Source organism: Mustela putorius, unplaced genomic scaffold (assembly GCF_011764305.1).
Source record: "Mustela putorius furo isolate JIRA1106 unplaced genomic scaffold, ASM1176430v1.1 tig00000151_pilon_pilon_pilon, whole genome shotgun sequence".
Taxonomy (NCBI): domain Eukaryota; kingdom Metazoa; phylum Chordata; class Mammalia; order Carnivora; family Mustelidae; genus Mustela; species Mustela putorius.
The window spans coordinates 7,868,857-7,896,528 of NW_025421296.1; the positions used below are offsets into that span (position 1 = coordinate 7,868,857).

General features: G+C 36.6%; 1 pseudogene; it reads right to left on the reverse strand.

Annotated features, from left to right (window-relative positions):
- Positions 1-23,624: 23,624 nt before the first annotated feature.
- On the reverse strand, positions 23,625-24,069 carry LOC101687298 (annotated as a pseudogene).
- Positions 24,070-27,672: the final 3,603 nt, after the last annotated feature.

The following is a 27,672-nucleotide window of genomic DNA, read 5'->3' on the forward strand; positions in this document are numbered from 1 at the left end:
AGCCCCACGTCAGGATCCCTGCTCAGTCAGAAGCCTGCTTCTCCCTCTTTTGCTCCCCCGCTTGTGCTTCCTCTCTTGCTCTCTCTTTCAAATAAATAAATAAAATCTTATAAATAAATAAATAACTTTTAAAAATGAGGTTGAAAGTGAAATCACCAACTTCATAGACTTCTTGGGGAAATAAAATAGGATGGTGCATGGAAAACCCAGGTTGCCTATTATTCTGTAAGACTTGCAAACTTTTTTAAAGATATGACTCTCACAGGTAAATGTGGCATATCTACACCAACTATTACTTAAAAATCTGCAGTGTTTTGCCACAATAATTTGTACTAATAAAAAAAATTCCTAAGGAAAAATACATTAGTTAAAACAGTTCTAATTATAAAAATTACTCAATGAATCTTGATTCTTATGACAATTTTAGTCATTTGACCATGACTTAGTTTCCTTATTTAACAATTATACTTTAATTAAAAGATGTGTTATAGTGTTATATTTTATAATAATTCCAAGGGAGGTAAAATTATTTTTCTAATTATACAGTCACTAGTATATGCTATTTCTAATTGCTAATTAGATGCCATTAGAAATAATCTAATAATCTAATAACCTAATCTAATAATCTAATGGCCAATTCTGTTCTATAACAAACTGATATGAAACCTTATTGTATCTTTCTGTTTTGAGGACCAAATTTCCTTCTAAAGTTGAAAAACTCAGGCAAAACCAAGATTATTACAGTTACTCAAATATAGAAGGAAACTAACATAAAAATTCTATAACTACTAACATAAAAATATGGTACTATTTATGGTGATTAATTTTCACAATACTGTTCAAATCAAGAGGTGTTTTATATCTCAGAAATCATCAGAATACAATGTCTCACTTCTGTTCATTCTTTATTCCTGTGAATGACTATTTAAATCATTGCTAATAGTTAGCTGCCTGATTTTCATGTCCATGTGTAATGGCTAAGGAAGACCTAGTTGTTGTTCATTATGGTAAGTTGGAGGGAAGAAATGAATGAGTCAGAAAACTAGAGTGCTTTTTCTCTTTTTATTTAGGTAGTAAGGTATTTCCTTGAGGAGCTGCCAAATGAAAGTCATATGGAGGACCAGTTCTTAAAGTAATATAATCAATAGAAGCCAGGGTTTTTTCCTTGGTTGATTCAAAATACTTACTAAGATTTTAGAGACTCACCATTATAACTAAAATCATCAACTATTATATCACTGCTAATTTATTGACAAAAGAGAGTTCTGGCTTAAAAAGAAAATGTCATAGAACTGGTATTTATTACCATTGCCATAGTTGTCTTTAAAACTTCCAAATTGAGGGGCACCTGGGTGGCTCAGTGGGTTAAAGCCTCTGCTTTCGGCTCAGGTCATGATCTCAGGGTCCTGCTTAGCAGGGAGCCTGCTTTCCCCTCCTGCTTGCCTCTCTGCCTACTTGTGATCTCTCTCCCTCTGTCAAATAAATTTTAAAAAATAAAAAAAAATAAATAAAACTTCCAAATTGAATGAATAAAGTCATCAGGGTCAAGTGTCTTTGATCAGAGGTTAATGAATTAAATCTTTCAAGGGAAAAAGAAACTTTGCAGAGAAATTACAGGAAATAAGTACTCTAGCATATGTAAAATTTGTTTTCTTATGTGGCTAACAATTCATGTACATGGATATTAAAGGAGGCTAGTTGATAACAGCATTTCTTCTTCAAAACAAGTTTCTGGGGCGCCTGGGTGGCTGGGTTGGTTGAGCAACTGCCTTCGGCTCAGGTCACGGTCCCAGAGTCCCGGGATCGAGTCCCGCATCAGGCTCCCAGCTCCATGGGGAGTCTGCTTCTCCCTCTGACCTTCTCGCCTCTCATGTTCTCTCTCACTGTCTCTCTCTCAAATAAATAAATAAAATCTTAAAAAAAAAAAAAAGTTTCTAAAGTGTGATGGATATTTGTGTGGAAGTGTGACTTGGGCATTTGTTAATGAACCCTGTTGGCAACCATCAGATGTCATGAGAGCAGGATCTTGATGGGTAACTAAGGCTGCCTTGTGTCCTTTGCATCAGTTAGGAGGGAACAGGATTTCCTCTGAGGTGTTAGATCACAGTTGCTGGCGTTATCTTTTGCTTATCACACTGTTGTCAAGTATTCTGCAATTTATTTTGATTTGGCATCTTTATGCCATTTGATTTCAATTTTATGCTCCATTATGAAAATGGGTGGTAAACATATAATGAATTTATATAAGAATCACTAGGCTTATCCTTGTGCTGGTGGTGATGAGTTGCAATTTTGACAAACACTTGGAATTACTAATCAAGGGCTGGGTTTTCTCAAGTAATGTTTAGGTTTTATAGTTGTAGACACATAACTTTTTAAAAACCATTATTTACAAACATTCCTGGAGGAAAAATAACTTTGTGGTCATAAGTTTGCTGCTTTGTAATTCAAATCTGTTTTTTTTTTATTAAAATTTCTTTTGCGGCTCAAGTATTTAATAACTTGAGATTTCTCAAATGTGACTGGGGAGTTATGCCAGACCCAGCTATCCTGCCATAGTACACAGCATGTGAATCAGCTCCAGGAACTATTCATCTCAATGGCATACTTTGATATGAACGTGGCGCCTACACCAATCCATGTTCTCCTACGACAGCTTAAATGATCGTGTTCTTCTAAATAAAGGGAAATTACAAAAAGAAAACCTTTAGAAAAACAGCTTAATATAAAATCTGTTTAGGGCTACTGGTGAAGAGGTGTTCCTTAATAATTCTCAGACAAAGACAGTGGGAGAATTACAGGTAGGACAATGTCTCAATAGTTCATCACAAAAGATGAATTACTATTCACATTTAAAGTATGGATTGGAATATCAAAGGTTCCTGCAACTTCCATAGGACTAACACTTTTTTGCCCTGGGCCAGGGTAAAATTAATGACAGGTGGAAACCATCTGATAGCCCCACTGGCATTCACTCTCATATCCTACCTGGTCATTGTTTTGATTGTGTAATTCTTTTACCAATAGGTAGATGAGAATAACAGTAACACAACTAGAACATTATTTTACATCTTTATTTTCTCTTTGATTCAAACTTTGGAAAGTAGGTATGATTATCCCTATTGTATAATTAAGCATGCCACAGCCTTCACAGAGGTTAGGTGATTTCAAGAGGCAGACTATGGTTGGGCCTAGTTTTCCTCTCATCATCATACACAAAAATCCATGTGTTTTCCATATATCATAGCAATGGTTTAGATTTAATTTCTCATGCTGTAACTATTTTTAGAATACATTATAAATGTTTAATATGGTATCAACATCCTGAATATTAATCTTGATGAACACAGGGGTGTTTTGTAAGAGTCCCAGATGCTGCATATGTAAAGCATGGCATGAATGATGTTGGAGCCATATAAATACAATAATGCACACTTGGCCAACACTTAATGCCTTTTGTTTTGTTTCTTCTTTCCATGTCAGCTTCCTTGACATTGCCTTTAACATCAGGACCCATCGGATAATTACATTTCATCTTTGGATTTTGGTGGCAAAGGAAACAGACAAGGCTTTATACATTTGCAATTGTCCTTAGAAATTATACAATGACGATTTTTTAAAAAAGATTTTATTTATTTATTTATTTGACACAGAGAGAGAGAGAGAGAGAGAGAGATCACAAGCAGGCAGAGAGGCAGGCAGAGAGAGAGGGGGAAGCAGGCTCCCCGCTAAGCAGAGAGCCCGATGAGGGGCTCAATCCCAGGACCCTGAGATCATGACCCAAGCTGAAGGCAGAGGCTTAATCCACTGAGCCACCAGGAGCCCCTACAATGATGATATTTTTAAAGAATCATTTTCCCAGTAATACAAATTTTTAATAAACTGTTAAAGATATACTTTTTTTAAAAATCACTCTTTAAAATAGGAAGTGCCACGTATACTTCTTTTATTTCTTTCGCCAAAATTCAAGTGCAATAATAACATGAGTATACTAAATCCTTTAGTTTATCTTTGGATAGATGCTTGGAATTGTTTTTCTAATATCTTTATACACCCTAGATCACGTGGAAAGGAAAGAGAAAAGAAATTAACTCTTCCTGACAGGATGTTCCAGACACTATGTTACTTACTTCACAACCAATATTTTACTTCATCTTGAAAACTATCCTTCAGGAAAGATGTTAATATCCCCATGTTATGGATGCTGAACCTCTAGTCTCTATCAGCTAAGTTACTGGTCCAATTTAGCAGTGATGAAATATGGTTTTGAATGGGACTGCCCATGCTTTCTGCTTTTATTGTATTATTGGGTTGTAGCAGTTAAGGGACTCGGGCTTTCTTTTCTTTTTTTCCATAACTCTAGCTTTAAAAAGACCTTTTCCTTTGAATAAGTCATTTTCAATACTTGGTAAATATATTAGGGAGGATCTCAGTGACTCTGACAAAATTTAAACTAATACCAGGGTTGATATTTGTCAGATAACAAAACTTTTTTTTCCCCACTTAACATTAAATTCATTAATAACAATACCACAAAATTACTTCCGCCTAAAACCTCATAAAACAGGAACTAATCAAAGCAAACACACTTAACAGCTAATGATGATTTTAATTTAGCTGTAAATGCCTCAAAGGCTAGTAATTAGAGAGCAGTTATACGCTTTTTGTTTTGCAAAATAAATTATTGCTGCATGTTTTGCCACAATTTTCTCTACTTAATTTTGTTAAAATAGTCTTATTTGTGCAAAATTTTAAAATAGATCTTATGGCTAGATAATTTAGATAACCGTATTACAATCAATTTTCTGTTTAAAATAATAGCTCGTGAATATGTTTTGAACAATAAAACTGGCCACAAATGTGCTATTAAGCAAAAACAAAAAGAGCCAAGTAAATAAACTCTTTGCAGTTCTTGATTGCATGGTACTACTCACTTTAGATTTAATGAAGGGTTATTTGTTTAGCAACAGGGATGTGAGTCATATATCCTGACAATATTATGGCTCTAAACAATGAAGGTTAACATAAATCACATATTTTCCCCAAACAGACATGATCATTGGTATTTTCTCTTTAGCATTTAGATCAGTAGCTCCACAACTGCAGAACTAAATTAGAGATCAATGATATTAAGTTACCTTCTCATATTTATACATGGCTGGTTTGAGGTTTCCACAGGATGCGTGCGGGCAGAGGCTTTGTGCTACAGATGTGAAGAACACCAAATATAACACTGTAAATAGGGCTAACACCCATTCATGAAGACAGAATTTTTCTTAGGAGAGAGACCATTAAAAGAGTGAAGTATAGATGCCATAATTTTGAGCCTCAGAATGAGAAAACCAAAACATTCTTAAGGGAGACTGAGAGTAAATTGATAGTTAGAAAAGGAAAGGGCTAAATTTGGGGTATTTAAGTATAGCAGTTGCTCTTTCTTCCCCATTTGCCAATAAAAAAATGGTTGCTTTTTTTTGTTTAAGATACAAATAATAGATAGGCATTTTAAAAGCATCTAACAATATATATTAAATAAGGAAAAATACCATGGCCATTTAGAACCTCCAACCCTGGGATAAAGTTAACAAGCATGAACTTTCTGATGACTATCTATCTGTGCTTTGCATTATATACTAAAACAAATGGATTTTTACATAACTAAGACAGCCACCTCCATTGTTTTCTAGGGGAATAGTGTATCCCTGGAGGTATGCAATGTGCAGATACCATACATGAGTCATAATACACATGCTATTATTGTTATTTGGGGTATTTTGGGAGGGAAGAGATGTAAGGCCTTGCCTTTCATCTCCTCTTCAGGACTTTAGGACAAGAAATTGAATCATATCTATGATATAGCTATTTAATCATATCTGTAAATTAGGGTCCAGTTGTCTTAGAAAAACTAGATCATATCACACCATCTTTTCTTCTTCTCGCTTTTCTCACTTTTTAAATAAAGGCTGCTTGATACTCCGTATTGTGCCTGTATCCCAAATTTTCAGTGTTCCCTATTGATAGCTCCAAATTTTGCCCAGTATGTCCGATGATGAAATTAAAAAATCCTTTTATATGTCCTTCCAACTTGGCACATACTTTCTAAGGAATACACCCACAGGAGAAAAGTTTCTGAATTAAAGCCTAGATAACATAAATTTTAACAGGAAATGTATAACTCCTTACATTTCTTGTTGCATTGTATATGAATAACATTTTCCTGACATCAACAGCATTTATAGATTTTACAGTACTTTATAATTGTTTCTAATCTGACCATTGGCGAATTTTTTTTTTTAGGATTTTATTTATTTATTTGACAGAGAGATCACAAGTAGGCAGAGAGGCAGGCAGAGAGAGAGGGAGGAAACAGGCTCCCCACTGAGCAGATAGCCTGATGAGGGGCTCGATTCCAGGACCCTGGGATCATGACCTGAGCGGAAGGCAGAGGCTTTAACCCACTGAGCCACCCAGGCGCCCCCAACTGGCAAATTTTAAGTATCAGTTCACATTCTGGTATTTGCTTTTCAGATCCTTGTCCATTGTCCCATGTTTTTTTTCTTGTTGATCAGTAAGGATACAATAATATTATCAAAATTAACCTTTTGCATCTATAGAATATTAATATTTTTACCCACATCCACTTTTTGCCTGTTAACATTCTTGTTATGAAAAATTTTTAATTTTTCTATATTCAGCATATAAATAGATGTAATTTTTTTATTTTATAACTTCTAGAATATGGAGTCTTATCTAGGGAGATCTCTGATACTCCATGATTATTATGTGTCAGGATTTAGATTTTCTGCAAGGAAATTTTCTTTTATTATATTGCTTTATATGTTTAAATTTTTCATTGATTTCATCCCATGATCAAGTGAGGTTTATTCCTGGGTTACAAAGGTGGTTCAATATTCATAAAACAATCAATGGGATATGTCACATCAATAAGATAAAGGATAAAAACCATATGATCATTTCAATAGATGCAGAAAAAGCATTTGACAAGGTAAAACATCCATTCATGATAAAAAACAAAACAAAACAAAACAAAAACCTCTGCAAAGTAGGTCTAGAGGAAGCATATCTCAACCTAATAGAGGCCTTATATGAAAAACCCACACAGCCAACATCATACTCAATCTTGAAAAACCAGGAACTTTTCCCCTAAGGTCAGGTACAAGATAAGGATGTTCACTCCCATCACTCTTATTCAACATGGTACTGGAAGTCCTAGCTACAGCAATTAGACTACATAAAAAATACAAGGGATCTAAAATTATAAGGAAGAAGTAAAACTCTTGCTATTTGCTGATGACACAGTATATGTAGAAAACCCTAAGGATGTCACCAAAAAACACTGCTAGAACTGAAAAATGAATTCAGTATACAAAATCAATGGATACAAAATCAATGTTCAGAAATCTTTTATGTTCTTATACACTAATAGTGAAATAGCAGAAAGTGAAGTTAAGTAAACAATCCCATTTATAATTATACCAAAAACACTAAAATATCTAGGACTAAACTAAACCAAATAAGTGAAAGACCTGTAGTCTGAAAACTGTAAAGCACTGAGGAAGGACATTCAAGGTAACACAAAGAAATGGAAAGACATTCCATGCTTATGTGTTGGAAGAACAAATATTATTAAAATGTTTGTGTTACTTAAGGAATCGAATACAATCCCTATCAAAATACCAACAACATTTTTCACAGAACCAGAAAAAATAATCTTAAAATGTGTATGGAACCACAAAAGACCCTGAATAGCCAAACTAACCTTGAAAAAGAAAAGCAAAGCTGAAGGCATCAGAATTCTGGACTTGAAGGTATATTGCAAAGCTGTAGTGCTAAAAAAGAATATAATACTAGCACAAAAATAGACACATAGAACAATGGAACAGAACAGAAAACCCGGAAATGAATCCACACCATATTGTCAATTAATCTTCAACAAAACAGGAAAGAATATGCAATAGGAAAAAGACAGTTTCTTCAACAAACGGTGTTGGGAAAATCGGACAGGCACATGCAAAAGAATGATCTGTACCACTTCCTTCCACCATACACAATAATCAACTCAAAATGGATGAAATACCTAAATGTGAGACTTGAAACAATAAAAATCCTTGAAGAGACTGCAGGTAGTAATCTCTCTGACATTGGCCATCATAGAATTTTTCTAGATATATCTCCTGCAGCAAAGGAAATAAAAGCAAAAATAAACTATTGGGACTACATCAAATTAAAAAGTCTCTGCACAGTGAAAGATTAAAGGCAACTTATGGAATGGATGATTTTTCAAATGATATATCTGATAAAGGATTAGTGTCCAAAATATATGAAGAACTAATACAACTCAACAGCCAGAAATCAAATGATCTAATTAAAAATGATATGAATAGATATTTCTTCAAAGAAGACATACAGATGATCGACATGAAAAATGCTCAACATCACTCATCATCTAGGACAAGCAAATCAATACTACAATGAGAGATCACCTCACATTTTTCAGAAAGGCTAAAATAAAAAACACAAGGAACAACAGGTGTTGGTGAGGATGTGGGGAAAGGGGAGCCCTCTTGCACTGTTGGTAGAAATGCAAATTGGTATAGCCACTGTGGAAAACAGTATGGAGATGCATCAAAAAGTTAAAAATAGAAGTACCCTATGGCCCAGTAATCACACTACTGGGTATTTACCCAAAAAATACAAAATCACTAATGCAAAGGGATACATAAACCCTTGTGTTTACTGCAACATTATTTACATTGACCAAACTATGGAATCAGACCAAGTGTCCATTGATAGATGAATGGATAAAGAAGATGTGGCATATATTTACAATGGACTATTATTCAGCCATAAAAAAAAAAAAAAAGGAAATCTTGTCATGGATAAAGCTAGAGAATATAATGCTAAGCAAAATCAGTCAAAGAAAGACAAATATCATATGATCTCACTCATATGTAGATTTAAGAAATGAAACAAATGAGCAAAGAGAAAGAGAGAGTGAGAAACAGACTCTTTATTATAGAGAACAAATTGATGATTACCAGAGGAGAGATGGGTGGGGGTATGGGGGAAATATTTGTCAAGAAAAGACTCTTTATTATAGAGAACAAATTGATGATTACCAGAGGAGAGATGGGTGGGGGTATAGGGGAAACAGGGAACAAATATTAAAGATTACACTTACCATGATAAAAAAAAAAAGTAAAGGAAAATAAATGCCTACAATAAAAAATTTTTATATCTATTTTTAATTATTTTTATATATGGTATGAGATGGAATTCATTTACCATTTCTTCATAAAACAAGTTGTGGCAGTATCCTTTTTTAATAAAGGTTTTATTTATTTATTTGAGAGAGAATGATAGCTACAGAGAGTAGGAGCAGGGGCAGGGGTTGGGGTGGGTAGGGGCAGAGGGGGAGGGGGAAGCAAGTTCCCTGCTAAGCAGGGAGCCTGATGTAGGGCTCCATCCCAGAAACTATGGAATCATGACCTGAGCCAACGGCAGGCACTTAACTGACGGAGCCACGTAGATGCCCCAGTTTATCCTTTTCTTCCAAATGCCTTTAATATGTGCATTTTTTATGTCAAAGATCTAATTCTGAATTCTGTATTTGCCTGATATATTTATCTGTTCCTATATTAAGTCCATATTGACTTTATGGATATATAGTATGTTCTGATATCTGGTAAGCAAGTATCCTCTCAATTTCCCCATCTTCATAATCTTATTTTATTTTAAAGATACTTACCGTTCACTGTAACCTTTAAGCATTTTATGCACTTTCAAAGGAGTGAATTGAATTGCTCTTGGAATCTTGAATTGTTCATTGGAATTGCATTGAACTTATATATAACTGTGGAAAATGATAGTTTAAATTATTAGATTTTCCCATTCAAGAACATATGGTTTTTTTATTTATTCAGATTCATTCTGTTTTTCATCCAGCATAGTTTTTCCATGCAGTCTGTTATTTTCTTGTGAGATATATTTCTTAATCTTTTAGAGATATATTTCTTAATATTTAGTGAGATATATTTCTTAATATTTTACAACCATAATTTGTATGGTTGTAAATAACAAAGCATTTTTAATTTTCACTTTTACACATTTATTGCTAGAGCATAGAAAAGTTGCTAACTTTGGATATGTATCTTGTATTTGTTCTCATTATAAAACTATCTTAAGAATTACAATATCTTCCAGAGAATTTTTATATTTTCTAGGTATGCAATAATATCATCAGTGAGAAGAAACAAATCTATCCCTTCTTTTCAAACATGTCAGTTATTGTTTTTTTGTTATATTGCATTTCCTAAATACTGAAAGGCAATTTTAAGTAGTAGTCTCTTTGTAGGTATGTCATTTTTTTTCTTTTTTAGCTTATTAATTGATCAAAAGGATAGATTTCCTGATATCAAACCACCCTTGCATTTTTAAAAAATAAACCTTACTTGCTCATAACATATTATTCTTATAACACATTGTGAGATTTCATTTGCTAAGTATTAGAATTTTTGTAGCTTTATTAATTAATGAGGTTGGTATATAGTATCATTTTTATTCCTTTCCAGATCTTTTTTAACTTTCAAATATATGCTATTATTATATTATTATTATATATTATTATTTTATTACTTTAATTGGTGTATAGTTGATATATCCAGGTGTGTGTGTGTGTGTGTGTTTAAAGATATTTATTTATTTATTTATTTGGGAGAGAGAGACAGAGCTAGCACAAGCCAGAAGGAAAGGGAGAAGCAGGCTCCTCATGAGCCCCAAGCAGGGCTTGATCCCAGGACCCCGGGATCGTGACCTGAGCCGAAGGCAGATGCTTAACCTAATGAGCCACCCAGGCACCCCTCCAGGTGTGTTTTTAATGCTGGTTTTAGCCACAACAGGGTCTTCCATCTGCAATAATTTGGATAATCTTGGAATCTGTTGTTCTTTAAATTATAGATAAAACTCAACTCTGAAACCATCTGTCTTATGGACTTTTCTAAATAATAACTCTAACCATGTTTTTAACTTCTACCATGGTACTGAGCCTACTCAACTTTTCCATTTGTTCTAACATCACATTTGATACCCTGACAATATGTTGATAGGCGGGGCGCCTGGGTGGCTCAGTGGGTTAAACCTCTGCCTTCAGCTCTGGTCATGTTCTCAGGGTCCTGGGATGGAGCCCTGCATCAGGCTGTCTCCTCGGCGGGGAGCCTGCTTCTCTCTCTCTCTGCGCCTGCCTCTCTGCCTACTTGTGATCTCTCTCTGTCAAATAAATAAATAAAAATCTTAAAAAAAATATGTTGATAGGCAAACATACAATTTCTCCCAAACTTTCATATCTTTTAATGAGATGTGTTATGGCTCTTTGTCTCCTTTCTCATTTCCAGTCTTCTCTCTTTGCTCTCTATTTTTTCTGTTCTCAAGATTGCAAAGATTTACTCTATTTTATTAGTCTTCTCTTTTCTCTATGATTACAGATGTTTTAAATGATAGTGTTCCTGATACACCACTTTCACCCTGTTCCATGTTTTTTTTGTTATTTTGTTTTACTTAGTATTCTATCCATCAAGGTTTTTTGTTTGTTTGTTTGTTTGTTTTAGGATTTTATTTATTTGAGGGAGAGAGAGAGAGAGAGCATGAGCAAGAGAGTATGAGCAAGGGGAAAGGGTGTTGCAGAGGGCGAGGGAGAAGCAGACTCCTGGATGAGCAGGGAGTCGACGTGGGATTCCATCCCGGGATCCTGGCCCAAGCCAAAGGCAGACATTTAACTGACTGGGCCCCCAGGCTCCCCTATCCATCAGTTTTTAAATAATAAGTAATTTTTTCTTTTGTTGTTTGATTGGAAAATACTAAATTCTAAGTATTTAATATATTTCAGTCACCTTTTGTATTCATTTAAAAAATTTCTTTATATTATGATAGAGAAAATGTTCTTAAACATCTACTTTAAAAAACTAGTTTTCATAATCAAGTACAGATCTTTCTTTTTAAATTAATTTTAACTTTTGTCTTTATTAATCATGATATTTTGATATCAGACATATCAAAATATTAAAAATATCAAAACCAATCCCTCCATTTATATGGATTATTTATTAAAATTATTATTTTTAGCTGTTTTTTAACTGCATTGATCATAGTTGCTCTTCCTTTTTAGCCTTGAAAACTTTCTTTTTAATGATTTTATTTATTTATTTGAGGGAGAGAGCACATGTGCAAATGTAGGAGGGGTAGGGGGAGGGGCAGAGGCAGAGGGAGAAGCAGACTCTCTGCTGAGCAGGAGCCAGGGGCTCCATTCTGAGACCCTGGGATCATGGTCGACCCGAAGCCACTAACTAAGCCTCATTTGACTGAGCCACCAAGGCGCCCACCCTTGAAAACTTTTGAAATAATTTTTTAATAGCTACCCCATAGGATTGTGTTATAATGAACTTCTTTCCTATCCTTTTTATAACATAGACTATTTTCCTTTTTATTATTATTCTCCCCTAATTTTTCCCTCTAATCAGTGAGAAATTTAAAATGTTTCACCCAGTTTTCTCCCTCATTGCAATTCCTGTGTTTTGCTAGGATAAATCTGCACTTAATAGAACTTATCTTCCATTTCAAAAGTTTTTCTTATGCTCATACATTTCCAGAAAGTTTATACTTATTAAGTCATATATATTCATTACTCCCAACTTTTTATTCTTCTGAGGATTTGTACTGGTCTCAAGGTCCCTGGAATGTGGCCTCATTTGTTGTTTGATTAAAGTCAACTGTTTGTCCTCAAATGTGCAACTTAGTAGTCAAAATACTTAAATATCTTTAAATATAGATAGATAATAGGTAGAAAAATAAAGTCAATTATTTGACCTTAAATAAGCACTTGGTAGTATACTCTCAAAGTTCTTGAATTATTTTATTTTATTTTTTTTAATTTAATTTAAAATTTTTTTAGTGTTCCAAGAGTCATTGTTTATGTGCCACTCCCAGTGCTCCATGCAATCCATGCCCTCCTTAATATCCACCATCTGGATATTAAGGAGGGCAACCTTCCAGCCCCCTCCCCTCCAAAACCCTCAGTTTGTTTCTCAGAGTCCACAGTCTCTCGTGGTTCATCTCCCCCTCCGATTTCCCCCAACTCACTTCTCCTTTCCTTCTCCCAATGTCCTCCGTGTTATTCCTTGTGCTTCACAAGTAAGTGAAACCACATGATAATTGATTCTTTCTGCTTGACTTATTTCACTCAGCATAATCTCCTCCAGTCCCATCCATGTTGATACGAAAGTTGGGCATACATTCTTTTTGATGGAGACATAATACTCCATTGTGTATATGGACCATATCATTTTTTTTCCCTTATGTCTTTTTTTTTTATTTATTTTTTATTTTCAGCATAACATATTCATTATTTTTGCACCACACCCAGTGCTCCATGCAATCCGTGCCCTCTATAATACCCACCACCTGGTATCCCGACCTCCCACCCCCTGCCCCTTCAAAACCCTCCAATTGTTTTTCAGAGTCCATAGTCTCTCATGGTTCACCTCCCCTTCCAATTTCCCCCAACTCCCTTCTCCTCTCTAACTCCCCATGTCCTCCATGCTATTTGTTATGCTCCACAAATAAGTGAAACTATATGATAATTGACTCTCTCTGCTTGACTGATTTCACTCAGCATGATCTCTTCCAGTCCCATCCATGTTGCTACAAAAGTTGGGTATTCGTCCTTTCTGATGGAGGCATAATACTCCATAGTGTATATGGACCACATCTTCCTTATCCATTCATCCGTTGAAGGGCATCTTGGTTCTTTCCACAGTTTGGCGACCATGGCCATTGCTGCTATAAACATGGGGGTACAGATGGCCCTTCTTTTCACTACATCTGTATCTTTGGGGTAAATACCCAGTAGTGCAATGGCAGGGTCATAGGGAAGTTCTATTTTTAATTTCTTGAGGAATCTCCACACTGTTCTCCAAAGAGGCTGCACCAACTTGCATTCCCACCAATAGTGTAAGAGTGCTCCCCTTTCTCCACATCCTTTCCAACACATTTTGTTTCCTGTCTTGCTAATTTTGGCCATTCTAAATGGTGTAAGGTGATATCTCAATGTAGTTTTAATTTGAATCTCCCTGATGGCTAGTGATGATGAACATTTTTTCATGTGTCTGATAGCCATTTGTATGTCTTTATTGGAGAAGTATTTGTCCATATCTTCTGCCCATTTTTTGATATGATTGTCTGTTTTGTGTGTGTTGAGTTTGAGGAGTTCCTTATAGATCCTGGATATCAACCTTTTGTCTGTACTATCATTTGCAAATAACTTCCCCCATTCCGTGGGTTGCCTCTTTGTTTTCTTGACTGTTTCCATTGAATAATCTCAGTCTTTTGGTATCGGTTGAGTCCTGATTTGTGACCCAGTATGTGGTCTATTCTTGAAAAGGTTCCATGTGCACTTGAGAAGAATGAGTATTCTGTTGTTTTAGGGTGGAATGTTCTGTATATATCTATGAGGTCCATCTGGTCCAATGTGTCATTCAATGCTCTTGTTTCTTTATTGATTTTCTGCTTCGATGATCTATTTCTGAGAGAGGCGTGTTAAGATCTCCAATGATTAGTGTATTCATATCAATATGACTATCTTGATTAACAGTTTTCTTATGTAATTGGCTGCTCCCATATTGGGGGCATAGATATTTACAATTGTTAGATCATCTTGGTGGATAGTCCCTTTAAGAATGATGTACTGTCCTTCTGTATCTCTGACTACAGTCTTTAGTTTAAAATCTAATTTGTCTGATATGAGAATCGCTACCCCAGCCTTCTTTTGAGGCCCATTGGCATGAAAGATGCTTCTCCATCGCTTCACTTTCAGTCTGGGTGTATCTTTAGGTTCAAAATGGGTCTCTTTTAGATAACATATGGATGGGTCCTGTCGTTTTATCCAGTCTGCAACCCTGTGCCATTTTATGGGCATATTTAGGCCATTTACATTGAGGGTGATTATTGATAGATACGTTTTTATTGACATCGTGTAACTTTGAAGTCTTTCTTTCTGTGGATTGTCTCTATATTTCTGTTCAATGCTATTCTTGGGCTTTTTCCTCCTTTAAAAAAAAGCCCTCTTAATATTTCCTGCAGTGTCGACTTGATGGTTGCATAGTCTTTTAAGCCTTGCCGGTCTTGGAAACTATTTCTCCATCCATTTTGAATGTCAGTCTTGCTGGATAAAGTATGCTTGGCTGCATGTTCTTCTCATTCAGTGCCCTGAATATATCTTGCCAGCCCTTTCTGGCTTGCCAGGTCTCTGTGGACAGGTCTGATGTTATTCTGATGGGCTTTCCTCTGTACGTAAGGATCTTCTTTGTCCTGGCTGCTTTCAAGAGGTGCTGCCTACAATTATAATTCTTCATTCTTACTATTGGGTGTCTTGAGGATTTCAAGAATCTGTAATCTTGGGGGGAAACCTTTCGGCCTCTAGTACATGAACGCTGATTCCAGTCACGAGGTTTGGAAAATTTTCATGAATAACTTGTTTCACTATATCTTCTAGACTTCTTTCTTTTTCCTCCCCTTCAGGGATTCCAATAATTCTGACATTGGAACGTTTCATGGCATCATTTATTTCCCTGATTCTGTTTTTGTGGCTTCTAAGCTGTTTGTTCCAGGCTTCCTCCTGTTCCTTTCTCTCTATCTGCTTGTCCTCCAGATCACTAATTCTATCTTCTGTCTCAGTTACTCTGCCCACTGGCGTCTTCTGCTCCAGTAGAGACCCAAACATGTAGAATTCTGATCTCGGGCTGATTTCGTGGGTGATTGGAGTTCTTTGGAAGGTAATCAGCTCACTTTAGGGTACAGGTTGAAAGGGTGCCTCCTCCTACTTCCCCGCCATCTTTTGTCCCCTAGTTCTTGAATAATTTTAAATAGATGATAGACAGAGGCATAAATAATGATAACAGCATTGATATACATGGCGACATAGATCTCTTTATCTATCTATCAAAATTTACCATTTATCAAATGTATTTTGATACACCGGCCTGTATTTCAATTAATATACTAAAATTTTTTTATTCAAAAGCCATAGTTTCTAGCTTTATGAGGTCTTTTTAGTGCTTTTTTAGAGCCCCTCGAGTGCTTTTCCTTTGTTTATCTGTACCTATGTTCTTGCTCTAGTTCTTCCAGAAGTTCAGTTTCATGAAGTATGACAGGATTCTTCAACCTACTTCATCTCCAACCACACTACAGCTCTATCCACAAGAATGTGGTCTGGCTTCATGTTCAATAAGGCAGCCACATAATGGTTTGATATCACTTCATTTTCTAAAGTCTGGGGTTTTCCACTATAAGATAACATCATATGTGAAAATACACCCCAGGAAATACTGTGCTGCCCATTCTTAATCTACCTTCTTTTTAGTCAGTTATCACCAAGGGTTCAAAACACCAAGGGTTCCAGTTCTAATGGGGTTGCTATACTGTATGAGAGCTAAATGGGACATTTGGGACAATATTTGTGAAGGTTTCATCACCATGCCTGGCACAGAAATGTGTGAAGCAAATGTCCTTTCTCTCCCAACTTTCTTTCCTCTGAAAAAAGATTGATTGTATCAGTAGGTCATGAAATGTTTTAATCTGTGGAATGACTAGTGCAAATTTGTTTTTTTAAAGCTTACTCAAGTAGAAGTGTGAAGGGCAAGACTCTGCCTAAGGGACAAGTCACTTAAGACAAAAGAGGAAACGTAGTAGAGGAGCATGAGGCTGTAGACGTAGAAGTCAAAAATGTAAGCTACAAATAAATATTACATATTTCTGAAAATGATTATATAGATAACAATGAGGTAGTGAAGTTCTTTAAGTTTGAAGGAAAATGATCAAAACTGTATTTTAGGGACATGCTGTTAATTTAATATAAGGAAGATACCAAAGAATTGGAACTAAAGCAATAAGACGTTAGAATTTAATTGTTTGGATGATAAATGCTTAAAGCCTGATTTACAGTGATGAAACTGGCAGTGATAATAATGGTGTTTAGTAAAGTTAACTCTACAGAACACTTGGTCTATGCCACAATGTCAGGCACTGCTTTAAAAGTTATTTGTTTTATTTTATTATTTTATTCACTTGAGAGAGAGAATTAGAAAGAGAGCACGAGAGAGGGGAGGGGCAGAGGGAGAGGCAGACTCATCATTGAGCAGGGAGCCTGATGAGGGGCTCCGTCCTGGGACTCCAGGATCATGACCTGAGCCAAAGGCAGACAGTTAACCCTCTGAGCCACCCAGGTGCCTCTAAAAATGCATTTAATTTGCACAACAGCACTGAATACTCTTGGTGCTGCTATTATCCTCATTTGGCAGAAGATAAATAATGCAGTTAAATGTCTAAGTTGACAAGTAACAGAGCAACCAGGCTGGATTCAAATCCAGGCTAGCTCCAAACCCTGTGCTTAGTAACTCTACACCTGGTAAAACATTGCAAAGAGAAAATGACTGACTGGATGTTTGTGATCCAAGACCAGGGACATGCAACCCAGAGATTTCTAGTCTGGGGGGCACTGGAAAGAAGTCCTCAGGATTTTGATGTTTAGAATTATGATAACGTTCTCCTTCTCCTCTTAGCTTAAGCTTATTCTTCTCACAGTATGGACCCGCTTAACTTTTCTCTGTACTGTAATAACACTGCATCTGAAAGATATGTCCCACTTATTTTAAAATATTCTGATTTTGTTCAATCTGGTTGAATCCCTACACTTGCTGGGGTTTGTGAGAACTCCATTGTTAGTCATTTTTGGAAATCCCCCCCGCCCCCACTGCATCATATAGGTCCCAGGAAAATGAAGAAGGAACTTGTTTTCCAGTCCACTGTGCACTCTTTGATCATCTTTGTTTCTTCCATCCTCAATTGCCATCAGTCATGCTCTATTTGATGTTCACTATCCAGAATTGATACAGAAGGCCACCAATTTACCCAAAGCAAATGCATGTAAGAGTAACATGTTTATATGTGTCCCTACCACTATTCCCACACAAATTTTACTTCTGGATCCCTGAGTTTTAGGGGCCTACTATTCTTCCACCTGGGGAGTCTCCAAGTACCCTGTTCTTATCTTTTCCAAGGAAACTTCTTTTCTTTCCTTTAGCTCTCAGTCCATGGCCTCCCCATCAGCTTCCTTCCTCAGAGAACCTAGCTTAATTTTCCCATAGGTCTTGGGTCAACATAGTCATCAGGGCAGATATAGTTCACTGATGTGCTTCATTGGTCAATAATGTGCTAGTCTCCTTGTTACTATCAGTTCCCCACAATTACAAATGTGGGTATTTCATATAAAAACCGAGAGCCCCTGTTCACAACTAGAAACATAGACTGGTGATTTCAGGGTTATCTTTCTTGCTTATAGAGTTTGAACAGCCTACACAAACAACCCTCCTTACTGCCCTGACATGAGGATCAGTCTGTTCTCTTTTTCATTTGACCTCTGAAAATGTTCAGTGTATCTTCAGGCCTAAAGCAACTCCAAGTTAGCAAAGCGTGGACTGTTAAGATATAAAGCTAAGTCTCTGAGAAAATAACTCTTATTCTTTTTTAATGAGCCTGAAACTAAGAAAATATAAGCACATTTATTTTCTCATTCAGATTATTCTTCCCTATTAACTTCTTTTTTTTTCCCAGCAAAATATTTTATTTTTTTAATTTGTTTTAATTTATTTTTTTCACTGTTCCAAAATTCATTGTTCATGCACTGCACCCAGTGCTTCATGTAGTACATGCCCTCCTTAATACCCACCACCAGGCTCACCCAATCCCCCACCCCCCTACCCTCCAAAACCCTCAGTTTGTTTCTCAGAGTCCATGGTCTCTTATGGTTTGTCTCCCCCTCCGATTTCCCCCAACTCACTTCTCCTCTCCATCTCCCAATGTCCTCTGTGTTATTCCTTGTGCTCCACAAGTAAGTGAAACCATATGATAACTGACTCTCTCTGCTTGACTTATTTCACTCAGCATAATCTCCTCCAGTCCTGCGAAGTTGATACAAAAGTTACGTACCCATCCTTTCTGATGGAGGCCATATCATGTATGGACCATATCTTCTTTATCCATTCGTCCACTGAAGGGCATCTTGGTTCTTTCCACAGGTTGGTGACTGTGGCCATTGCTGCTATGAACATTGGGGTACAGATGGCCCTTCTTTTAACTGATGCCATATTAGCTTCTTTGTGGACTCCTGCAATGATCATGTTCTGTCATCTCATACAATGAGCTAGAGTGATGGTGTTACTTACAACACCCCAGTGAGCAAGCACTACATCCTGTAAGTCAGAAGAGCTGTGAATTGTCCGCAAAAGACTGACTAGATAGGGGTCTGCTTAAAGAGGTAATATGCTAATGTGATTAATTGGATTCCAATAGAATCATCATTACTCAGGCAAAGCTGAAATGTCCATATTACTGAGGGAATATTTTTCATACAGTAATCTAATACGTTCTAAATTGGTCACACTATTTCCAGTATATCTTGAAAACACACTTGAAATGCCTTTTCTGATAGGGAACTTATATTTACAATTCAGTAATTGGTGAGAAGGAAAAATAATTGAAGGAATGAAGCAAGAATGAAGAAGCTTCAGTGGGGACAGCTCTTTGGTACGGATTTCATGTTCCCTATAAGGGCCACATGGCCTGTTTCCTACAGTAAAGTAACTGATTATATGAACACTATTGTTACATGAACTCTGCTTTCTCATGTCTTCCAGCTAATTTTACTGAGTTCTTCCTGTTTTTGTCAAGTGGTACTTTGAAAGTAGAATCTTGGAAAATCTCAGTATAGATGTTTTAAAAGATAGTAAGTATACCAACACTAGCAATTGGCTTTATTCAAAGAAGTTACAGTCTCTCAACTCATAGTGTAACAAAAGAGCAACAAATTGAAATATGATCATTGCCTGGCATGATTAACGACGTCTACCTTGGTCATTCTGAATTTATGGGAGTGTGACAAACTCCTTGTAATTGAAAGAATTTTCTTCACCCCTACAATAACACAATTATAATTTTAGTAATCAATGATAGAGAAAATATGTAATAATAGGGAATTATTATGAATTCATTAATATTTAGCAGAGTAGCACAGCAGAAATGTGCTGGGCCCATGAATTCATTAATATTTAAGACTTTTGTAAATTATAACTGTGTATTACTTCATTGGTCAAATAATGTTTGAAAATAGATTATCAGACACTGTTTGGTCTACCTAAACACTTTTAGAAACTTAGAGTAATTTCGTGACATCCTCCTTCTCACCAGGAGTCCGTAAATCATAGATTGGTAGCCAACAATTTACGTAGAGCATACTTAGAGAGTTGAACTGTGTAAATGAGTCTTATTACCCAAATCAGAGTATGAGTGTGTGTGGGGAGGGGGTATAACCCTATTATAGGATGCACAACTCTGGAAGAACCTTTCAAGCAGCCATCCATTACTTGTCAGTTTTGAGCAAATTTGGCAAATTGTCAGTAACCCACCAAAGCTCTCTTCTTGACATATTTCCAATCTGAACAGATTGTGAGTAGAGTTGCTTTAATTCAGCCTGTCACAGGGCTCAGTACTGTAAATCAAAAAGAGGCACAGCCTGAGATCACATGTGGGGGAAAAATGACGTACTTTGTAAAGGTGTGCTTGCTAAGAAAATATATATCAGCAGTTTTACAGACCTACCACTAACATTACAATCCATAGGTACTAAAAGCAGGAAAAAAAAACAAATACAAATAAAATGCTACTGTTTCTATTAGTGTCAAAAGTACATCTGTAAAAGTCTCTTGTCAGATCAAGGAGAAACAGTGGTTTTTGTTTGTTTGTTTGTTTGTTTGTTTTTAGATATTACTTCCAAATATATTAATCAACACCAAAAACACCTCTATGTATGTACTTTAATCTCTGATTTTTAGCTGAGATATTTTTCTCTTTTTTAAAAAATTGACAAATAGCGGACATACAATGTTACATTGGTCTCAGGTGTACGACGTAGTGTTTCGACAGGTCGGTGTCATGCTATGCTCCCCACAAGTGTAACTAACCATCTGTCACCATCCAGAACTATGATAGTCACATTGACTATATTCCCTGTGCTGTATACCATGACTTATTCATTCCATAACTGGAAACCTGTACCTTCCACTCCCCTTCACTCATTTTGCCCATCCCTCCGCCCTCCTCCCCTCTGGCAACCATCAGTTCATTTTCTCTATTTATGGGTCTGTTTCAGTATTTTTGTGTTTGTTTGTTCATTTGTTTAGTTAGCTGACATTTTTTTAATTTTAGGACTTTAAAAATAAGTGAATCCTCTTTATTGCACATTTATAACTTGGAGTTATTAGATTGTGGAGCTAGACCTGGGGTCAGAATTTTTAGTAACACACAGAAAGTATCTGGGTTTATTTTATTTTTTAAAAGATTTTATTTATTTATTTGACAGCAAGAGAGCACAAGCAAGAGAAGTGGCAAAGGAAGAGGGAGTAGCAGGCTCCCCACTGAGCAAGGAGCCCAACATGGGGCTCGATCCCGGGACCCCAAGATCATGACCTGAGCCAAAGGTAGACACCTAACTGACTCAGCCACCTAGGCGGCCAAGTATCTGGGTTTGTTTGTTTGTTTGTTTGTTTGTTTTTTAATTGTTAAGAATACTACTTTATTATGCAGGCTATTTGATAATTAGATGTATTTTCATTTACATTAAAAATCAGTAGTTGGGTATAGAGTTCTATGATTTTCAATACACATATAGATTTGTATAATGACTACCACAAACAGGTTGGAAGAGTTCCATCACCCCATAAAACTTCACTGTGCTTTTCTCTTGTGGTGAAACCCTCCTGCACCCCTAATCCTGGTAACTATTGATCTATTTTCAGTTTCTACAGCTTTAACCTCCTACAGGAAGCAAACTTTCAAGACTGGATTTTTTCATCTTCTGTATAGATTTAACATCATTCATGTTGTTGCATGTATCAATGGGTCGTTCTTTTTCATTGCTAAATAGTATTCTGTTGCATTGACATACCACTTTTATCCATTCACCCACTGAAGTGTTTTTTTGGTTGTCTCTATTTCTAGTGATTATGGATAAGACCCTATAAATATTCATACATGATATTTAGTGTGAGGATTAATTTTTATTTCTCTAGAGTAATTACCTAAGAATGAGATTGCTATAAGCTATGGCAGCATGTTTAACATCTTATGAAACTGCCTAACTGTTTTGCAGAATGACGATAACATTTTGTAAACTGACAAGCAAAGAATAAGAGTTTCTCCTGCTCTGCATCTTTGCCATCACGTGGTATTGTCACATTTTATTTTTCTTTCCCATTTTAGTAAGTATAGAGTGGAATCTCCTTGTGGTTCTCATTTGCTTTTCCATAATTGCTAATGATAGTGATCATTTTTGATGTGTTTATTTTCCCTTTTGAATAGTTTCTTTGATGAAGAGTCTGTTCTGACTTTGGTCCATTTTTATTTTTTTTATTTTATTTTTTTTTAAAGATTTTATTTATTTATTTGACAGAGAGAAATCACAAGTAGATGGAGAGGCAGGCAGAGAGAGGAGGAAGCAGGCTCCCCGCTGAGCAGAGAGCCTGATGCAGGACTCGATCCCAGGACTCTGAGATCATGACCTGAGCCGAAGGCAGCGGCTTAACCCACTGAGCCACCCAGGCGCCCAAGACTTTGGTCCATTTTTAAAGTGGGTTCTTTTCTTCCTTATTGCTGGGTTTTCACAGCACTTTCGATACATTATGGATATAAGTCCTTTGTCAAATATATAATTTTTTATTTTCTATTTTATTTTTATTTTCAGATGAGTATATTTCCTTTATTGAAGGCAACAAAGCCCCCAAACTCCAAAAATGTAAAATCCCAGGGTGCTAGAAATACAAACTCAGCTCATTCAGAATAAAGCTCCTCCAGGCATGCCTGTTTAGCTCGGTTGGTCAAGCATCTGCCTTCCACTCAGGTAATGGTCCCAGAGTCTTGGGAAGGAGGCCTATGTTGGGCTCTCTGCTCAGCTGGGAGTCTGCTTCTCCTTCTTTCTGCCTGCCATTCCCCATTCCCCCCGGCTTGTGTTATCTCCCCATCAAATAAATAAATAATATCTTTAAAATAGTAAACAAAAACACAATCAAGCTTGTCCAGACTCTGTTCACAAATGCTAGTGAGGTGCATGTCAGCACCAAGTAGGGGAGACCGGGACAGAAGTGAGGCCACGAGAAAGGATGGGAAGAGGGTTCCCCGAGGTCCCCTAGGGGTCACCCTCCACCTTCCCAGGGACACTGAACACCTGCTATACCCTAACCTTTTCACCCCCACCCCATCCCTGGCCAGGGCTTGGACGGCCAGTCTCAAATGGTTCTGTCCTCCCCTGCTCCATGCTCACTGGCCCAGGCTTCCAGCTACTCTTCTCTTCCTCCACCCTCTTCTCTGTGGTAGGTTAGGGCTCTGTGTGAGCCATGGTGAAGCTGGAGGCCCATGGAGGCAGGGTGGAGTTGGGGTGAAGACAGAAGAAGAAGCGCTGTCCAAGGATCCCCTCTTCACAGGATCCCAAACTGTACAACCAGCTCCTCTTTTCATCCTGTCCGATCTGAGAAAGTGTACTGCGGCATCAGCAGCTCTCCTGTAGACCTGCTGTAAGTCGGACGGGGGAAGGGTTTGCTGGCCGGCATTTGGTGGGACTGGCTGGTGAGAGATGGTGGGGCAGCAGCTTCTTCCAGTGAGTCAGACTGCTGCTCAGCACAGCCAAGTGTGTGCTGTACTGCTTCGCTGGCTCCGTGTGCTCATGCTGTTCCGTGCCCTGAAAGTCCACAGCAGACATGCCATTGATGTTGCTGGCTGTCTTAGCAAGGCTGGAGGAGAGTAGGGCTTGCTCATCTGTGGGAGTGGGAGGCAGGCTATGGTAGTTACTCTCAGCTACATTGAGAGCTTTGGTGGGGGGCTGCCAGGGTCCAGCAGCAGCTTCCGTTCCTCTAAGTCCTTGTTTGAGTCCTCGTTCTGGCTGCTGTATCAGCATCCCATGGCTGGGGCACTGAGGACTTGCCAGGGAGGGACAGCATCTGTGAAGAGCCCTTCTAGTCACATGACCTGTGGCTACAATCCAGCAAGCAGTCACCTACCTCAAATACACAATTTTTTAAAAATTATTTATTGGGGCACCTGGGTGGCTCAGTGGGTTAAAGCCTCTGCCTTCAGCTCGGGTCATGGTCCCAAGGTCCTGGGATCGAGCCCCACATCAGGCTCTCTGCTCCGCAGAGAGCCTGCTTCCTCCTCTCTCTGCCTGCCTCTCTGCCTACTTGTGATCTTTGTCTGTCAAATAAATAAATAAAATCTTTGAAAAATTAAAAAAAGAATAATGTCTCTCATGAAATTAAAAAAAATATTATTTATTTACTTGAGAGAAAGAGAGAGAGTTTGGGGAAGGCCAAAGGGTGAGGGAGAGAAGCAGACTTGCAGCTGAGTGGGGAGTCTGATGCAGGGCTCAATTTCAAGGTCCAGAGATCATGATCTGAGTGGAAACTAAGAGACCAACACTTAACTAACTAAGCCATCCAGGCACCCCATCAAATGTATAACTTTTTCAAATACTTTTTCCCAGTTGGTAGGAGGGTTGGCTTTTGGTTTTTATAACAGTGTTTTTAGCAAAGAAAAATTATTTTAATTTTAATGAAGTTCAATTTGTCCCTTTTAACTTTCATGGAATTAGATATTATTTTTATGAATTTTTGCCTATCATAAGTTTCTAAAGATTTTTCTCCCATGTGTTCTGTGAATTTTATATATCTTTTACATTTAAGTCAATCACCAGTTGTGATTAAATTTTTATATACACTGTGAAGTAAAAGTCTATGTTCAATTTTTGCATTGGAATATCCAACTGTGACTTCACCATATGTTGAAAAACATTTTCATATCTCCATTGGTTTGTCTTTGAAGCTTTGTTAAAAAAAATAAGCTGATACTATCTATATATGTTTATTTTTAAAATTTCTGTTCTATTGATCAATGTGACTTTTTAAAAAAAAATCACCATTACCTTCTTGACTACTGGAACTTTACGGTAACTCTTAAATTTTGATTGTGGGAGTTGCCCCATTTTCTTCTTTTTTCCATTTGCTTTGAATATCCTAGGGCTTTTTGTTTTGGTTTGGTTTGGTTTTCTGTCTTTTCATATAAATCATGGAGTCAGCTTGTCTATATCTATAAATCTCATACCAGAATTTTGATTTGGAATGCATTGTCTATACTAAATTAAGCAGATATAAACTCTATTGATTATCCCAATAATGAACACAGTATTCTCTCCATTTATTTAGGTCTTTGACTTTTTTTTTCAGCAATGTTTTGCATTATATAAATCCCATATACATTTTGTTAGATTTATATTGTTTGCTTTTTAGAGGAGGGGCTATTGTAAAAGGTACTTTTTTAAGGTTAGGTTTACAATAATTTGTTGTTAGTTTATAGAAATACAATTGATTTTTATAATTTGACTCTGTACCATGCAACTTTTCTAACCTCGCTTATTAGTTCAGAGAGTCTTTCTTTTGTAGATTTGATGGGGTTTATTGCATAGAGAGTCATGTTGCTTGCAAATAGGAACAGCTTCATTTCTCCATTTCTAATTTGTATGGCAGTAATTTCTTTTCCTTACTTTATTTCATTGGCTAACACTTCTAGCAAAATGTTAAATAAGTGTGGTGAAAATGGACATTCTTGACTTTTTTCCTGATTCTGAGGGGAAACAATACAGTTTTTCAAAAGGAAACCTAACGCTACCTATAGATTTGTTATAGATGTTTTTATTCAGACTGACAATATCTCCTGCCATTCCTAGCTTGCTAACAGTTTGTATCATGAACTGATAATGACTTTACCTGATATGTTTTCTACATCTATTGATCTGTTCGTGTACTTTCCCTGTTAGGTCTTAAGCAGATTGGTAGAAAATGTAAAGAATCTCTTAAATGCACTTCGCAAATGTTAATTCTCTGTAAAATCTGATGATAGAAAACCAAAAGCAACTCAGCAAATATATTTCTATGTAGTTAAGGTAATAAGGTTCACATGTGTAAGTCTTTTCATTATAAATTTAATAGATATTTGGCACAAACTATGTATGATGGTTCTAATCTTCTGGGCTATCGGCCAAATCATGTCCAAAATGTTTTTGTCTTGGTCTATGAAATATTTTTAAAAAGTTGACTTAGAGTCTGGTATTTAAACTCCAGGAGATTTCATTTCCTTTTCTGGATGTCTAGTTTCCCTTGGAAGCTTTCACAAAACTAGACCTCATTTCTTCATGGCAACATCAGTTGGAGTTGAGTAGCAACTATCCCTGTTTTACAAAGGAGATATTTTACTATAGTACCCAGAATTCCCTGAGCTGTTTTGCTAATTTATGTTACACATCTCACAGCTATAGGCTATGGCTATGGGATTTGCAATTGCTGACCTGGAAAACTGGATAGCTTCCACGTTAATTTGTATCTTTTTAATGAAAAATGAGTAGAATCTACATACTGAGATACTATTTTGTGTGATAGAATGGCTATTTTTTTAAAAAAAATGAATATATGGTATTGAAATGAGAAATTCTAAATATTTTGGAAGCAAATAGCAATTGACATGGACGGTTGGTGTTGTTATGGCCAGTGTATCAAAAATCTTAAAAATACTCATATCTTTGAATGGTTAATTCTACTTCTTGGGATTTACCTTAGGAAGATGATTATGGACATATATAAAATTTTAGGATGATCATCACTGAAACATAGGAAAAAAAATGGGAAGATGATATTATCAGGCTAGCAAAGTATTAATGACATAAAATCCTTCTACAAATTCCAGCCCTTTTCAAATGCCCAGAAAATGGCCTTTATTGTGTTGCCAAAGGCTTGAAATAAAACAAAACAAAAAACAAAACCTCCTGACTATGCATATTACTTGAGTAAAACCAAACAATAAGCATGGATGGACACAAAGAATATGCAAAAACTCCTTCCCCTCATACCATTTTCTGCCTGTGATTCAAGTCATAGGGTCTGTGCTATCCAGAAAACTCAGCATCTGCCTTCTTTTGAATGGGATCTATGTAGGGAATTAGCAAGAACTGAGGCCCTTTCATTTCTATCTTCAAACTCATCCAGAGACAGCAAATACAGAAGAAAACATGGTTGAATTCATATTTTCAAAAGAAAAAGCATAATGTGCATAATTGGAGATAGGACAAGCCTGGTGAAGAGTGCAGACCTCCAATTGATGTTGTACATCAATTATATGTAGTATTTCTGTAGTGGAGAACTCTATGTTCTCCCTCTCAAGAATAATGGAAGAACCATAGTACTAGAGTCAAAGAATCCAATGAAATCCAACAGACTCAATTTGGATAAATGTCAGCTGCATATAAGAAACTGAGCTGAGGTTGCAGTCATCAACTTCTATTCCGTGTCTAGCTTTGGGAAGGCCAATCAGAACAATCTTAAGTCTTGTATTTCAGAAAACCTTAGGCCCAGCTTCCTTTTTAGTTGAAGAAAACTAATCCAAACAGAAAAAGGTAACAGCATGGGAACTATAAAAAATTCTGAACCAGAAAATAACAGAAAAAGCACAGCCTTGAATATT